Here is a 5,272-nt window from a genome sequence, read left to right on the forward strand (position 1 = left end):
CCCAGAGATCATGGGTTCGAGCCCTACACGGGTCACGACAATGTTTCTTCATATGACACCAGTACTGGTTGGTTCCAGGAAGCGGACTCGAAAGTGATTGATATAAGTTGCAAGAACTTGTTTCGCAATCGAGCTAAAATAAATATGTTTAAAACCTTAAACATAAAGTACGAAATGAACTGGGTACGAATATCACTCATGTGGTTTTACTTGGTTTTTATCGTATATCACTTATCAATACGGAAGGCTCCGAGGCATGCATTACTGTTTTTAGAGGTAATTTTCAGTGTTAAATTTGGAATTTATCAGTCATGAATTGGACAATTTGCTGTCTATTTTCTATTGGGAAACCGTGCCGTTTTCCGGTATCAGTTATATAAGGAAAAATACTGGGTTGTTGTTAAGATTTTAGTCATTGACTAGATTTCTACCAGAATTTTTTTGTTTTTACTCTTCTTGTGCAAGTTGTGGTTATAGAGTGTGATGAACATATTGACTCTTACTTTGTAAAACGCTTAGATACAAAGACAGTTGCTAAAAAATATCAAGATCTCAAGTTTGTTTTGCCCCTGTCTTGCATATCTGTAATGGAACAGAACAGTTATTATGGATAAATACAGGTACTTCAATAAAATGTAATTTTGGGTACTGTCAGATCTACATGTTACGCTACAAGTTTCTTCTCATAATTACATATTTAACAACTAGTATGGCTAATGAGTACAAAATTTTGGAGATGTTACACTACAAGGCAGAAGAGAATATCTGTCCTTGCAAGCAGTCTTGAAGACCTTCTGAATAAAGGTAAGTATTTTTACACACTACAGCACAATTACAACACAGTGTTAGGTTGTGTGCTCAAAAGAGGAATCTCAGAATTATTTAGAATATAAAGCCTTGTCATAAGAAAATCTGTACAGGTGTGACTATTGTACAGCCACAGTTGTTGGCGTAAAACACTTTGTGAAAGTCTGGTGATCCAGATGCCAAGTAAAACCGTTAATATGAATAGAAAAAAATAGACATTTCACAGTATCATAGCTTTATTTACATTTGAATTGATTTTTTAAAAAAAGAAATGTGATTCTACCTTTCTGTGTTTAATTTTTACTACATTTGCAAATTCAATAAATTATCATCATGTAAGTATTACCTAATTGCAATAACTATTGTCCTCTTGTCCACTTTGATTTTCACAAACATTTAACATGGTGAACCCTAAATGTTAATCATATTATTCACAAAATTTTAGCCTTGCAAAAATATCTGATTTCACAGTATAAAGAAAATTCAAACAAGTAGACTCAAAACACAAACTTTTCACAAAATATAATAATCATGTTAACAGTAAAACAAACCCTACTTGATGATATTATTTAGAATTGAACAGTTGTCAAAATTTAATTTGAGTTCTATATATGCTGTTGAGATCCATTTGTGATGGCAGAAATCATATTCATGGATATAACTACAGATCTCATCTATATAATATTTGATAGCTACAATACATAATTGTTATGTTAGAATGACTGTCTTAAATGTTTTACAGAAAAGATCTGTAGTTTGATAAATAATTCAAACAGTTTGATACTTCGATCTAGTTGGTATTGATGACTATTTCTCAGAAACACTAACTCAAGTTTTATTCAATATTTTAGCTGGTGACAGCTGACAAGCAACAGTTGCAAGGAGTAAGTTTGATTGTTGTGCTGGAAAAAGATGTGACAGAAATGGAAGAAAACGCCATCCTTGACATATTCAAAACTAAGTATTGATGCTTCTAGAAGACCAAAAATTATGAGAACCAGATATTCCAAAAGACACTGTTGTAATGTTTGGGCAGACACCCAAGATGCCAACATGTCAAAGACTGAGACAGAGTCCACAACTGTTACCACAGCAACAGAAATTGTAACACCATCTTGTAAGTTGCATGAAAAAATAGTAGATTTGAATTTTCTGTCTTATCAGTTGACTATTAAAATCTGATATATAGTATAATATTTCTTGGCAAAAATGCCTGCAATATAACTGAAATACTATTGAAACAGGTGTTAAACTCCAACAATATTTCTGAGAACGGAACAATTAAGCTGATAACAGAACTTAAATTTGAACATTGGAAAATGCAATATTGTATATAAAGAATCTTAAATGAGTTGTCATATAATACATGTGACACATTGAGTAATTTATATATGAGCAGGGGCATGACTTTAATTTACATGTATGCTCAGCAAAAACCTGGATCATCCCATCCACCCCTATATCCAATCAGATGTTAACTGTGCGTTCAATGGTTACCCAAAGGTCCTATACTTCATTGAGTGGATTAGCCAGGACCCAACCATGCAGGCATCTAGTCAGGTCTGAGTCCTTGATGGATGTACATCCTTACTGCAGGTTTATCATGCCATGGCTTAAATAATTTCAAAGATTAATATGTTGTACTAAAATTACAAAATCATTTTATCAATATGCATATTTACATGTCACATTATAAGTCTTTATAATGAGGTTCTTTCTAGCAAGTCCTTTGGATATAATAAAGTTCAAAGATTAATTCCTAAAATGTGTAGACTATAAGTATGTATAAAAATAACCATGAATGGTTGTTATTGTAATATTTACAGTATTGTTTGGATGTATAATCATAAATGCAACGTTTAAACTAACATGAGGTTGGTATTGACCCCAACAACCATGTTACATATTTGTTGCTGAACAGAACTTTTTCCTGAATGTGGAGGAAAAAACACTAAAAAAATTAACTAAGAAAAAAAAAAAGAAATAATTTATAAATTACATCATATATGAGCATACACAAATGGCTGTTAATTATGTCATAAATTGCATATTAAACATTAATGGTTATAAAAATATTTGGAAAGTGAAATTTAAAGGCAGGTGATCTACGCTGTTTTGCTACATTTCCTTTTTTAATTATCATATGATTATCAAATAAGCTAAAGCCTAATTATAATAATTGTTTTTCTTTTTTTTTCAGATGTTGTTGGAAATTAAATTAATTCTTGCAGTAGGCCACATCCAACCATTTGTTGACAATCTAGAGATATTGTTTGAAGCAGTAGCTACACTTAAACCTGGAGGAAAAGAGGTATGAGTTAAGATTACTGTTAGGGCAGGCAACCTTATGGAAAAAAGATATCATTGCAATCTTACTATGCATACAGCACAGCCTTGTTATAATGCGGCTTAAGATATAATAATGTTTAAAAGAGGGTAAAAATTGTATTCACAAAAGGTATAGAATAGAAAGAAAAATTCCATATTTTTTTTAAATATATAATAAATACTTTTTTGTTTGGATGTAATGTGGTTAACTAACATGGTCTATATAAAGGATTCAAACTACCATGTTATAACAAGGTTGTGTTGAACCTAGGAGACCCAGTCAGAAGTTGATTATGCTTCTGCACCTGTACATTAATCAAATAGTTCTGACAATTATTATTTGTTGTTGTTGTTTTTTTTTAGATATAAAATATCTGATTTTTAATACAAAATATGTAATTTTTAATTTTAATGTGCTTTGAAATACATTGTCTGACTGGACTTAAAAAAAAATGCGACTTTATCCTGAGATATATTGCAGGAAATCCAACATGGCATAATCTTGTTTTGTGGCTGATGTTTGTTTTTACAGTGCTTTTGTCACTTTTAATGCAAATATGGTTAAAATTGTTAAAAATTGTGTTCATTTTGTCATATTGAAAGCTGTGTTTAGGATCTGATTGTGTGCGTTTCTGTTTTACTTAGAATTACTGATTTCTGTTGCAGTGCAAAGATGATTTGGACGTTATAGAGCCATAGAAAGTAATACAGGATTCAAACATGGAAAGGGGTGCAAGACTAGATAAATTGTAGTTCTACATAAGGTATAGTAAATTTACTGGAATTTTTTTTGTCAGTTTTGTATAATACCACTGAATTTAATTTTAACTTGAATACTTGCAGCCGCTAATCATGACAAGACACATTTGTAACTGACAAGGGACAAAATTCTGAAATTTATTAAATGAATTAATGTCAAAGGTATCAGCACAATAAAGACTTTGATAAATTCATTTTATATTTGCTTTACATTACAAGACACACTGTTCAGACAAGGGGAGTTATTCTTAAAACTATATTTTGGAGTTATGCCCCTTTTCAACTTACAATTTTGTCAAAATAGCATATTAAATGGATTGACTTGTAAACTTTTTTACGTATATGATAAGTATCTCTATAGATAGGCCTCTTTGACAAACATGGTATCTCATTTTTTGCCTGTCTTGTCACTATATAAAATAGACGAATGTTGGCCCTGCTCAGCATGGCATGGCAGAAGATCGAATTTCTGACCTACTGCTCCAGAAGCAGACATTAACTAACACTTTATTATGTGCTGGTTGGAAATGCTTACGGTAGAAGATTTCCCTGATCCTGTTATGAAGGATGGTACTCATTCATTGTTTTGTTCCATGTTCATTTTGCAGGATATTGAAGAAGCTAATCTGTCAAAGGTCCTGTCATCACAGCCTAATACTCCTCCAAGTGAAGCCTTGTTTTTATTTTTAACAACATAGAACTGGACAAACAGTATATTGTTGGAGACCAGTGCAAGATACCACTTGAGACAGATAGCGCTCATGGAAGGGCTATTCTTATTGATAAGCTGGTATTATATAATGGATCTAGAAAATCCCACTGCTTTTCACAACTCCTTGGATTCATGCAACAAACAGTATTTAAACAAGCCTTTCTTAGTCACAAGTCGGCTTGGTATTTACACTTTGTGGAAAAATTGGAAAAAACTAATGAACAATTAGAACCAACATTTTAAATTAAATTCAACCTTCTGTGTCATGGACATATTATTGACTTCATAACAGCTTACATTTTACCATGAAAAAACCTGCTTTTTTTTGCACTTACAAAAACAAAAGGTGCAGAATAGCTGTGTGGTAACCATCAGCTGATCAGTGCCTTTATTTTTGCTGCATAGATGGTGCAATCGCTCCCCTTCCAGGCTTCCTTAATCAGACATTTAAAATCCTCTTGATGTCTGAACATGAAGCTGTATATTTTGGCTCTATTTGAAATAGCAAATGTCAAGTGTCAATATTTTTCAAAACAGCTAAGACTATGCTTCTTTTTAGGAACTTTTTAATCCAGTGATTTATCAAATTATTATTCACTAGCAGAAGAGATTGACTTAATAATGCAGTGTTAACTGTTTAAACACTAATCTTATTATTTATGACAT

At 31.9% G+C, this 5,272-nt stretch overlaps 1 long non-coding RNA gene across 1 annotated transcript; it reads left to right on the plus strand.

Moving 5' to 3' along the window:
- Positions 1 to 1,675: 1,675 nt before the first annotated feature.
- Positions 1,676 to 4,813, plus strand: LOC132725345 (uncharacterized). The gene is made up of 4 exons (XR_009625035.1): positions 1,676 to 1,924; positions 3,008 to 3,118; positions 3,802 to 3,899; positions 4,503 to 4,813. It is a non-coding gene; the product is annotated as an uncharacterized LOC132725345 (long non-coding RNA).
- Positions 4,814 to 5,272: the final 459 nt, after the last annotated feature.

Source organism: Ruditapes philippinarum, unplaced genomic scaffold (genome assembly GCF_026571515.1).
Source record: "Ruditapes philippinarum isolate M1 unplaced genomic scaffold, ASM2657151v2 ctg10180_1_1_1_1, whole genome shotgun sequence".
Classification (NCBI taxonomy): Eukaryota; Metazoa; Mollusca; class Bivalvia; order Venerida; family Veneridae; genus Ruditapes; species Ruditapes philippinarum.